The sequence below is a fragment of the Lonchura striata genome, chromosome 2 (assembly GCF_050655825.1).
Source record: "Lonchura striata isolate lonStrDom1 chromosome 2, ASM5065582v1, whole genome shotgun sequence".
Taxonomy (NCBI): Eukaryota; Metazoa; Chordata; class Aves; order Passeriformes; family Estrildidae; genus Lonchura; species Lonchura striata.
This window is the reverse complement of record NC_140704.1, coordinates 134,128,892-134,141,992: the sequence shown is the minus strand read 5'-3', so window position 1 is coordinate 134,141,992 and position 13,101 is coordinate 134,128,892.

Below are 13,101 nucleotides of genomic sequence, written 5' to 3'. Positions count from 1 at the left end.
CAGGCTGGGCTGCTTTTGGGCTGGATGGCCAAGCCTTTTGCCCTTTCCTGTCCCTGGGGAAAACACTGCCTGTGCTGCCTCAGGGTGTGGCCCTTCTTCCAGAGACCAGCCCTGACTCTGGGGCTGCATCCCATGTCTCCAGGGGTCCCCTGAACCTGGAGATCTCCGTGGGTGCAGCACCCACCTCCAGCCCACGTCTTGCTCAGTCTCACTGTGCTGCTGCCATGAGCATCTGGATGGGAGCGATGGTGGCTTTGGACAGAGAAGCTGCAGCTCTGCCTGGGTCCTGCATGGTCTGGCAAGGTGTAGGCATAAGTTCACAGCATCCCTAAGCAGGCAGGGGCTGAGTTGCACATGATAGACCTATTCCTCAAGGAAAATGGGCTCATTTTGGCCCATGGCCAGTGGGAGAAGTGAGATGTGACTTAAGCTGAATTAATCATCAATTTATGCCTTCTGCCAGGCAGAGGTAGGCAGTGCATACAGCTTCTTCTGTGGTTCAACTGTTAAATACCTCATGGTCAGACTCATGAGTAATTACCTGCCTCAGCTGACTTAAAATAACTAATCAAGTATAAACCATGGCCCTGGAGGGATCCATCCTTTTCCATGCTGCTGTTCCCTGCCTGCTGATCACTCGCTCTGCTCTCTTGCACCCATCCAGGCTCTGACATTGCTCTGCTCCATCCCAGCCAAGCATGGTGAGTACATAACCATTTCTCTCCTGTGATCAGGCTAACAATGCTCCCTTTTCACACCCTTGCCTCTGCTTTTTCTTTTGCAGATTTTCCTCCTCCTGCCCTTAGTTTTATTTTCAAAACCTTGTGCAGCTAATAACCACGCTGAATGTTGTCCTTTCTCTGGCCTCTTGGAGAAGATGGCATCTGCTATTTCCTCCTTCCTCTCCCTCTTCCGCTTGTGGCTTTTTCCATGTTAGTCACCCCTTCCTTACTCCCAGATTTAAAGCCTAGCATCACTGTCATAGCTACAAAAATTGCATTATCTTCAGGTGAATACACCCTTGGAATTCTGCTAGTTCAATTCACACCATTCCACCCCCCACAAAAGTCTAGTTTGGCAAAATCCTGATAGCAAAAGTGGAGGCTGACTGGTATTAAAAGAAACAAACAAACAAACAAAACAAAAAAAAAACTTTCCTCAGCAGCTTTTTTTTTTTGCTTTCTTATTTTTACATAAAAAATGGCTGCAATTTTTTATGATGCAAAGCTCTACCCCTTCACTGGAACAGACATATTCCTAAGAAGAATAGAAGATATTTTTATGTGGAAAAAATATCACTGAAAGAAATTTCACTGTTGATATTAAACAAAGTTTCTACAAGGACAGAGATCACTTTCTGTGTTTTTTCATCTCTGCCTTCTCTGTTTTTTTCAATACCATGTGCCAAGCAAAACAGGAAAACACAAAATCATAAAGTCTTACATTTTTCTAAAAAAGTGAATATTTTCATTTCATTACAAGCTTAGTTCCTCAGCAACCCTTCTCCCCCCAGAATTCTGTTTTTCATGTTTTTCTCAAAATCAGCAACTGTCCCACTGCTCAGCAGGAGTGGCTGGGGCAGCTGGGATGCTCTGAGACCTGGCAGGTTCAGCACTGCAGGAACCAGGTGCAGGTGAACGTGCTGGCTCCTGGTGCGCCATGGGGCTCCCTGGGATGTGCCAGTGACACCAGGAGCAGGAGCTGTGCCTTTGCCAGGCACACCTCCCTGGCATGGCTGAGCAATAAACCCAGACACCATGCTCAGCTGCACTTGCTTTTCCCTAGCCTGCTGATGGCTCCTATTTCACCTAAAGTGACATAACTGGCATGCAGCAACCCATCCCTCATTTCCACAAATTCAAATAGTTTCCTCCTGGAAGGCTGTGGGAAGCAGAGAAATATGTATGTGACATGAGGGCAGGCATAAGTAGCTCCCATGGTAGAGACTCTGGAGCAGCTCAGCATTTCCCTTTTGCAGACAATCTGCAATGTATCTTGATGAAGAAAAGACTGTAATTTTAATTACTATTTCTAAAAGGTTTCTCATCTTGCAATAAGAACTGAAAACAGTAAAAAAAGGACAGACGTTGTCCTGCATGGAGGGTGTGGAAATTGAAACACACTTTCTGCCTTTGTTCATTGCAATTTTCAACATATTCCATGCATATTCCTGTCCCTTTTGTGCATGAACACAGCAAAGTTTGAGTTCCATGGGCAAAAAAAAAAAAAAAAAAAAAAAAAAAAGAACTGTGTTTTAAAATGTTAGTTTCATTAACAATATATTTTTTAAAAAAATTAAAAAGAGGAGGTAGAAAACAAATTGCAGATTGCAGGGTTCTTATTCCTCTTATTTGTGCTGGAAGGGGACAGGAGGTCATGTCACTTACATGAGCAACAACAGCTCAACAGCACAGCCCCAGTTCTGGATATTTGTAATCAAACCAGAATAAAAACAGTGATGATACCCAGAGGTGTGTGAGGGATGGAGCTGCTCATAAATGTCAAGTTAGAAAAAAAGCCACAGCAGCTGCTATAAAGTGTAGTGAACACTCTGCTATGGGTTTTGGCTCATATCACCCCTGAAGCATTCATGGATACCTTGGGCTAGCTGATGGAGGTGTGCTCATGGCTTTCCACCATTTCTAGTCACTGTGAGTGGCTCTTACTTCAGAAGAGGCAGTTCAAGAGGCAGCTCATGGCTATCTCCACTTCCTGCCCTTCTCAGCTCCTGGACCTTACAGAGGATATCTCTGCTGCCCATTTAGGTTGGGGAGAAGCTGAAGGACGTAAGCATGTCACTTCTCTGAGGCAGCAGAAGCTCCATGAAAAGATGATGATTTGTGTGCCACAGCAAAAAAACAGGTTGGAGCTCTGCAAACAGCACCTGTCCCAAAGTGAGGAAAGCAATCCCAGCAGGAAAATTTGGTGTATGCCTCAAGTGGCAGTGAAGTGACCCTGGGTACAGAGTGGCTGCTGGAAGCTGCCAAAGGCTTCCACACAGCAGCTGGTGGCAGGTCTCGCTGTGGGTGACGGTGGAGGGTCACGGCACCTGCGCTGGTGGGGAGCAAGTGTGGTGAATGTGTTGTTATTGACCCTGGAAGGAGGCACAGACTTTGATTTCCATGACCTTCATGGAGGAATAGTGCTCAGCATTGTAACAGGAGAAGAGGTGCTTTTACAGGGAGAGGACTATCTGTAATTAAGGCACATAGATGCTGTAGGAAGGTTCTGATCAATATCTTGGGATGATGGAGCCAGATATCTATTCCTATACAACTCAGGCTCTGACTAAGCTCTTGGAGAAATATAATGTTTCTGTTTAATAATAGAGAAAGTGCATTAATGTGAAGAGTTGACATGCTATCCAAATTTTGGACAGCTCTGTCTCTCCTGAGTTTTGTGTTTGTGATAAGTAAGTAATGTCCCACAGTAACTCTGCAGACCTAAATATTTGGTTGCCTGTGTATTTCATGGAAAGTTCCCCTGACTTTGAAAGGTCACACAAATGTTAGAGTTTGGCCAGATGTGAAAACCAAAGAATCTCCCCTGAGTGCTGCAGACCAGCAAGTCACTGGCCACCCTTGGATGCCACAATCATTGTTCATCAGTTTATTAGATGGGTTGTACACAGGAACAATCTCTATGGAGTTAGGAAGTCCAGACCAGTGAATAGTTCTGTACTATTTGCAAGCTGTTGGAGGGGAAAAAACCCAGCATCTTTTTAATCTATGACCTTTTCTTCACTGAAATACAGTTCCAAAGGAATCTGAGCCAAGGAGCCTGACTCTGGCTTTATGCTTTATATAGAGCTGTTGTTTTTCATGCAGTACACCTGAGTTCTCAAAATGGCATAAAAGCCAATTTAACCAGTCTCAGAGGAATGGGCTGGGGTGTGGAGTGCCCTCCTGGACACTGCAGATGATGGAAGTGCCCATGATCTGTGCCAGGGCATGGTGTGCTGGAACACCCATGGCTCCTCTTGGATTTCCAGATACAAGACCCACAGTGCTGCAAAGGCAGCTGCTTGAAGCTTTTGTCTGCCTAGGAAAGCACCTTTCTGTTTGGCTTGCCTGACCAGTGGAGGGCCCATGGTGCTGAGGGATCCTTTTGTTTTTCTGAAATGAGCTGTATAATGGTCCCTTTCACACTAGTGTGCTAATAGAAAAGGCAGGGCAAAGCATCTCCTATCAACACCTCACAGAGCCCACCAAAGAAGTGACAGCAGCCTTCAGGTGGTTCAGCATGAAATGGAGAGTGACATGGTGGCATCCTGCAGAATCCCCAGAAAGGGTGAACTGCTGGGTCGTTGCTTTCTCATTTCAGCATCAGGTGGTCTCCTGTGGGCAGTGACCTGTGGGGCAGAAGCATCTCTTCACCACTGAGCTTCAAGAGATGTAGGGCTTGGGCAGGGCTGCCCAGACCCTCTTGTACCTGCAGGGATGGCTCTTGAATCCTGTACACTGAGGTGCAGTTATAAAGACCTTTTGAGGTCTGATGTCTATGCAGGATATCCATCTAGGATGGATTATGCTTCCTAAAACAGTGAGTGGTGACAACTATCCCCATATTTCCTTACAAGTGTCTGAGAGGGTGAGTCATTGGCAATTTGGAAACAATTTTCATGTGATCACCTTCCTTATATTTACCCTGGCATGGGAAGTCAGACAAAACATCAGTGTGCAAAACCAAGGCAAAGATAGGGAGCTACTGTATCTTATGTTTACTTTAATATAACAGTTTGAGATGAGAAACTGGGAGATCTCATGCATGGTCTCAATTGGCCTGAGTCCACATCTGCTTGATTTGCTCCAGCTGAGGAGCTGGCTCTAAACCATTTTCTTCTTCATAGATGTAGCTGCAGTCAAGCCAATTGGTACATGTCAGTGCAGATGAGCATCCTGTGTAAAAATCAACAGAAAGCAAATGGGGAAGTAAAATTTCAAGAACAGAACAGCAGCATTCAGCTAACCCCTGCCTCTAGGCCAAAGTGCATCCTAATGATCTGCACCCTGTAGCTTGGGATTTCAATCACCACAGGACTTGATCTATGCTGTGTTCTACTGTCCCTCAGAGCTTTATCCCTCCTACCCCTTGCAGATACCTCCCAAGCCCTACAAGACCCTGCCTCTCAACTTCTGTTCAAGCAGTAACTCCCGCCCTCGCCCTGACAGAAGGACACTGCCTTTGGGGATGCCAAGCTACATTGTCTCTGGCAGATTTGCTCCTTCTGCCTTTTTATATCTTGAGTACTCTCCTCAGGCTCTTAGGCTGATCTTGGAAGCTGGATGGAATTGTGACACAGGTGCCTTTCATACACAGCCTGCAACTGAGATCACATCCTCCTGTTTCAGTCTCAGATTGAGTTTCTTCTACAGAGGATAGGAACAACAGACATGAGAAGATTTTTCAAGGCTGCAGGAACAGTTTCAGATCTGGACTGACAATCTAAAATTTTGGGTGCTCTGAACTCACCAAAGAGGTCCCTTCCTTGGGGAAGACCTGGACGGAAGAATTTGTGTGTATTTGGGGAAGCAGTTGCCAAACAGACAGGTTGACTTCTTGGCTGAAGGGCAAGAGAAGCTCCATGGGTCCTCTGCAGACAAAACTCTGCAGACAATGAAACACCTGGTGGGATGCCTGGGGCTGGGGACACCCCTGAGGCTGCACTCAGTACTGTCACCACAGATTTCAGATTCTTGTGGATATCCCACTCTTTCCCAGAAGGGTGACACTAGCTTACACTGACCCTCACAATACATGTTTGGTTCTCTTATTGCTATGCCATGCTCTATCTAGCAGCATATATATTTTAACTGTTTCTCTGCAATGACTTTCACTGTGCATGAGTTTAGAAAAGCCAGGAGTCTTGCCCCTGAAAGCCTTCAAAATTTCCTGTCATGTGGTTTTGTCTTTAGCTGCCCATTATTTAAGTCACCCTTTAGTCTTATTAATATCTATCCTGCAGCCCACCTTCAGTACACCATGATCCTTTCAATGGCATGACCTGGAAGTAGCCGGTTAACAATGCTTTCTCTTTTCCTCCTGAATTCCAAGATATTAATTCTTTCTGTGTCTCACCTATCACAGAATTATAGAATATGTGGAGCTGGGGAGGACCCATCAAGATCATCAAGTCCAACTCCTGCACACGATGCCCCAAGAGTCACTCCATGTGCCTGAGAACATTGTCAAATGTTTCTTGAACTCTATCAAGCTGGTGCTATGACCACTTCAATGGCCTCCTGTGAATTGTGGGAACTTAAATGTCTGTATATCCAGTTTGCAGGTCTCTTTTACTGGAAAAGCATAAATAACAGCACAGTGATGCCACACAGGAAAAGGTAGAAAATTCAGTGAGCTGATTTCTGAGTATCATCCTGCATGATGGAACCTTCTGCCTGCACATACCACTGCTTTCTTTCCTCTCATTCTAGTCAGCATGTTGATCCCATTAAAGCATTGATCTTTATTCATCATGCTTTGTAAACCACTGTAAAAACTCAGCACACAAGCTCCTCTTGGTACTAAATAGTTTTTTATCAGTGTAACAAGTTTCCTTGCCCACATGTTGGCTGTGAGATGGTGAGCTCTCCTGGATCGCCCTGGGTCTTGCTGGAAGCATTGTCCCCTTGCTGCCCATGGCCCTGGCCCCACATTCCTGGTGTGATCCCCCTGCCCCACCCCTGCCCTCTGCTCCCCAGAGCACAGGCAGGCAGAGCTGGCTGCCAGCTGGGGCTGTAGGCAGAGCTCTGTGACTGCACAAGCGGGATTTGGACCCAGAGCACAATTGTGTACTTACACCTGTCTCATTCAATCTCATTTTCCATCAGTAGTGAAGATGAGGCCACTTCTTTCTTAAAGTTTCTTCCTCTATTAGTCTCAGTGACAAGAGGAAAGGTGGCAGTGTCATTATTTTTTGATAGGGGCTTGCATTTGTTTTTCAGCTGGAGTCAGGGTATTGTACACATGCATTTCAAGAGTATGACGCAGGGAAAGAAAAATGAGTGTTTTGGTGCTACAGGTCAAGTTTATTTAACACTACAATGTTTTAAAACAGAGTGATGCCATTTCAATTAAATACCCTAGAATGTTTTGCAAGGTAATAATTTAAGAAACTTTTCAGAACTACTTTTACAAATTGAGCACATCTCATATAAAACACCCTGGCAATAAAATTGTATGTGTGAGAAAAAGTATGCTGAGGATTTTACTAGAAATGAGGGAAGTAGTAATTTTCTTTTCAGGACTGGCTGGTTCATTATAACATGTTACTATACTGCTTAGCCTGCTCTGCATTTCTTTTGCAATATTTGTGTTTTGCTTCTCTCTAGCAGCAACCTGGTGGTAAAGTTGTAAGGGACAATGAGAAGAGAAAATAAAGCAAAGAACAAGAGGGTACTTGAATTTATAGAGCACATTCAAACCTGCCTGCATTTCTTTCTCTCTCATTTGCAACATCTCCATTCCTGCTCTCTCTTTGTGTTTCCCTCTGATCAAACTCAGTTCCAGATAGGATTCAGGTCTCAGTTCAGATAGGATTGACTGAGACCCAAAACTGAATTTCACAGAAGCAGATTGTTGTAAGGACCAAGGAGACAAAGGACACTTTAAAAATTAGTTCTGTCTAGTTCTCTTGGTATTGCAACCTCTGGATTTGTAAAACTGTGGGATTTCTTTTGATGATTGAAAGTTTTGCAAGGGATTTTGTTTTTCCTCAGAACCATTGGTTATTTGATACTTTTCTGTATTTCTGTAGGAAATATTTGACAACGCTGTGGCACAATGGTGTCTCATTCTGTTTCTAGGAAGAATTGAAATTGGAAGCGGGAAATTTCCAAAGTGAGTGTCAGATTCTGATCTCTTTTGCAGAAGGATAAATCCAGGGTAATTCAGTGCAGTTACTTTAGATTTATACTAGCATAAATAAGATAACAATTTGGCTCTGGGAATCTCTGTAGCTCCCTATTTGCTCATCTAACAGCTGGCAGCTTGCTTCTTGCCATTTCTCTTGCCTTCTGGGCTAATTTGTCTTGCCTGGTGCTCAAGTTGGGGCCAAATGAACTCAGGACTTGGTTAAATGAACAAATGTGTTTTGCACAACACACAAGTATGAATGGCTCAAGATCCTTCACATGATCATACATATTTCAGATTTCCCAAAGGTCAGAAATTAATGGCTAGTAAATGGATAGAAATATTACTTTACACAGTATGTAGTCAACCTGTGGAATTTGGTACTGCAGGAGGTCACTGATTCAAACAATGGGTCAGGATTTGAAAAATGGCTGGATAATTTTATGTCAATTAATTACACTTGGAACTGGACAAGCAAAGACTGAGGTAAATAGGCCTTTTGCACCAGCATAGACATGAACTCCCCTGCAGAGACTGGGAAGAATTTTCCCCTTAGGTTGTGCCCACTTGGCAATCAGCTTTTCCTGCTTTCCTCTGTCATTCCACAGTGGGAGACAGAAGGAGGGAGCAAGGGAAGCTGAGGTTCGCAGGGCTCTGTCTGCTGCAAAACCTCAGATCCCAGCACCTCCTGACTTTGAAGGAATTAAGATCTACATATAGAGCCAAACCAGACCTACATTATCTGCACCTGCTTTAGGTGCTTTTTAAGTGTTATCTGCATGCTGGAACTGGTGCACACACTCGCTGACAGAAAAAAAACCCACATTCATATGTGTAAGCTGATGCGCTGCTGTTTGCAAATTAAGTGAGACAACAAAATCACTTCCAAACCATTTTAGAAAATAAGTAGCTCAGCCATAAGCCATGAGTGTCTATTTAAGCATTTATACTTGTGTTCTAACCTCTCCTTGGGAGTTTCCTAGTGAAGGCACCAACCAGTCAGTGCAGTTTTCCAGCTGTGTAGATATCTAGTGACACTTGAGAGGACCTGACACACCAAGACATCCTCTGGTGCTTGGTGGGGAGAGGGTTTATGGGAAACTCCACTCTCCAGCTGCTTGGGGCCAGGTGACACCGGTGGGGGCATCTCAAATAGCCAAAAAGTCCAGTGCTGAGGCAATTAAATCCTACTTACTGTGTCAAAACATGAAAATACATCCTATCCACTATATCTCCAAAAGGGAGCAGAGGTTGTTTTCCAGAACTGCAGAAGACTTCCTGGCACAGCACTGGTTATTGTCTAGAACATGGTCCCAGGGTTTAGCGACAGATGTGCTTTGCTCTAGACCCAAATTTGCAGTATGGGTAGTACTGCCTGCAGGCCTTAGGACTGGGTCGAGGTCTAACCAAGAGTGCAAGCATGCCCTCAAAAGTGCAATTTCCTGCAAACCTGCTTTTCTAAAAAAGTTGACTTAATCACACAGGAAAGAAGAAAGGGTGGAAGGATTCCCACTAGCAGTAGTAGTAGAAAATATGAGCTCTGAGAACGTGTTTTAGTGCTGCTTCAGCCACTCCAAATCACACCCACCTGCTGCCACATAATCCTACATGCTTGGTTTCCAGTGTTCACTTTCTGTGGAGGTCCTTACAGAGTGCACCCTGCAGTACATGGGAGAGATCTTCTTGCCATCTTCAAGAAAAGACACAGACAATTATATTTCATAGGAAAAAGACATTATGGAATTACACAGCAGAGGAATGCAACTGACAGCAGCATATGGAAGGTGCCTGAGGACTGCATAGAATTGCATATCACTGGATTTTGGTCCGTGTTACATACACAGAGTCATTACTTTTTATTACTGACTGCTCTGACTGCATTTAACACCTGAACAATAAAGACGTCGTGGTTTCCTGCCATAGCCGGGAAAGTGATGTCAGTGGAAAATCTGTCCCTAGCTCCTCTCAAACCATCAGCTTTGCCTTTGAGATGGCCAGAGGAGTTAGAGTGAGTCTGGTGAGCAGTCGCATGCTCTGATTTGATCATATTCAGACCAGAAAGAAACTTTTTTCTCACACAAGGACTTTGAAATTGTTTTATGCAAATAGCAGGTCTCTCACTTGACTCAGGAAATCTGTGACTCGCCAGGTTTTTAGAGAAGATCCTCACTTTTAGAGAAAATCCTCACTTTAGAGAAAAAACAGGTCTGTTTGGAATCTGGCTGGGAGAGTGGATCACCACATGGTAACCACCACCAGTTCTGAACCAGCTCTGCCCTTAACTTTTTTAGGTTCCACTGAAAATGAGTTTGCAAACAGCCTCAGCATTTTGAGTCCCACTTTGAATTGTTGATCAAAGAAATAATGACTTTTCTACTTCGCTCAGCACAGCTTGGGACAGCTAAACACTTTGAGGTGATCTTTTTGGCAAGTAGGAAAACTCTTCCTGCTGAAGTTGCCCATGATGAAACTTGCAGCTGCAGTGAATAATCTCTGGATTCCCAATCCCTTGCAGATGCAGACACAGGCCTCCTCTCCTCTGTTTTCCTCTGCTGTTTTGTCAACTGTGAACAGAGACCTGCCAGCAGCTGCAATATGCTCATAAAAAAAGGCAAAGGTCTCCACTCACCTCTGTCTCCCAGGCAGCTGTTCACAAATGTCCTACTCTTTAATGTTCTCAGTATATTGAAGTACCTGCACGTGTTGTCAGATGCTGAGAATCCAGAGTGCCTTCAGCTGGTGGGCTCAGAGGCACTCGGTGGCTGAACATGACCAACAAGCCTTGGCCTTGCAGAGGATGGACTTGAGAGGGGTAGCTGCAGGCAGATCCACTTGTATCCTAGGAGTTTCCCACACGTGTTCAATTGATTTCAGATATCCAGAAACTCCCGTTGGTCTCCTCTGTGTTTATGATCTTTCCTCCCTGAGATGTACTAAAGCGGAGGCAGAGCTGGTACTTATGGACAGACAAGGTGTGACTCCAATGAGTTCATCTGTAGGACTAACCAGAATAAAACATTTGTTACCCAGCTGAACAAGGCCTGTAGTGGGAAATGCTTCACAGAATCACAGATTCATCCAAAAATATAATTGTAGAATATTTTGCTAAAACACAGCACTACCTAAGCGAAGCTGCTGAGTACGTTTCTCACATCCAGAAGGAATTTTACCTTTCCTTGGAGAGAACCTGGAATATCAGAGACTGAGATTCAACCCCCTCAACTAAACCAGAGAATCTAGGTCACCTGTAGGGCCACCAGATGTCTTCTGAGTCTGTTTTTTCATGGTACCATCTATGGAGAATATTATATTTCGATTTCATTCTACAGGGAAATAAAATATATTGACCTTCATGTTTCATGTGAAATAGAGTCCTGGTTTTCTGAATAGACCTGGCTAGGAGTGAACAATAAGACTGAACTTTAGGGATATTATATCCCCCTGCATATTCTGGGCTTTGTCATTTTTAAATTAATGTTTTTCAGACCTAGGCATGCAAGGGAGCCTCACAAACATTTTTATTTACCTTTTTTTTGATATCCAATCATGAAGAACGCATTATTTTTATAGGCATATGAGTATGCATCTGTGTGTAACATTGTAAATAAAAATTGATACATGTAACAGTTGTCAACAAAAGAGCACTATTTAAATGTCAGTGCATAGCTTTAAGTTAGCCTTGGGATACAATTAAACATTACACAGTTCTTCAAGAGCAGGGTAGGGCTAAGCAAGTAATGGCCCTTCATTATGCCCTTGTTGGTGCAGAAGTACTGCTGAAGCAAGAGAGAAAAGGGAGCTGGCTTCTGGTGGAAGGCATGGCTAAAGGACCTTTCCTTTTGCTCAGCAGACCTGGATTCACAGCACTGGAAAGGCAGCCCGGAACATCACTGGGGTCCCAAGGTGTGTGCAGCTAAATCTAACAATATGGATATTCAGCTGATTTAACTTTCCTAATAATTTCTGACCATTACAAGAACATTTACAAAAGGATTTTCTTTCTTGAGCTGTATTAACATTGAGATAACCATGACGAGTAGTGTCACTATAGAGCTACTGATAAGTCCATGTTCAGGCACTATGGTATGCAGGGCTAAGCCTTTGAGGGGGCTAGTTCATCATCATCAGTTACAATCTCTCTGGGATCTGCTGTAGAGGGTTTGTCAGCCACATCACCTTCCTCCACTGGATTTGCCAGGAGCTGTGTATGACCTCCTAGGACTTCCAAACGTGATTCATTGTATATTACAGAATGTCCATTCCTCTGGGCAGCAATTAAACTGCCTTTGATGTGGGTCACCGTGGAAGGATGAAGGCTGCATGATGTCACCAGTTCCCTCTGACGGACCCGTGCAGCCCTGCCAATGTCAATACAGAGTGGTGGTGCTGGCTGGCTCTGAGAATCACTGTGCTGAGTCCTTCCAACCCTGCAGGATCTGTCAGGAGTTTATCAGCCTGTTTGGCTGCTACGGGCAGTGCTTCACAGACCCCTGCAAAATCAGCACAGGCAACTGTGCTGCAAGTCAGTGTGGAGATGAGCTATAGCTTCTATTTCTAAAATAAATACTTCTACAGAGATTTTAAGTCCTCTTCCTGGTCTCTGCTCTGGGTGTGTGTGCTGTGAGGGTGGAAGGGGGTGTTTAAGCAATGTATGCATTTGATACTCTTTTTCTGGTACCCTTGCAAACATGCAAAACTCAATGCTATTTTGATGACAGCTCAGAAAAAAATCAACTATGTTTTAACTGTTCTTCAGTTGGTTTCTGTTTTCCCAGGACAGTAGCAATCAAATTTTAGTCTTTTGAGATAGTAGGAACAGGGTATAGTGTAAAGCAAAAATGCAGATATTGTAAAAGCTACTTGCATCTGGCTCTGGGAATATATTTATCTTTGAAAAACTTCCAACTTAGCTTGCTGGACAGTAGAGTGTCCCAGACTGGTCACTAACTGACTCCAAAGCACTTCTAAGCAGCATATCTAAAGCTAGGGGTAATGGATGCTGGTAGCTCTGATACAGGCTCCTACGGATGCTGCTGGGGCCAGGTGTCCTTTATCTCCATGGATATATGTATATATATATATATATATAAATAAAATATATATATATATATATATATATATAAAAATAAAAAATAAAAATCTATATCTGTATCTATCTACATCTATAAGGAGCAAGATGAGTTGAGTTCAGAAGCTAAAGCAAAAAGTGTAGTAAGCAGTCAGGAGGTGAGTGGTGAGGATGACATG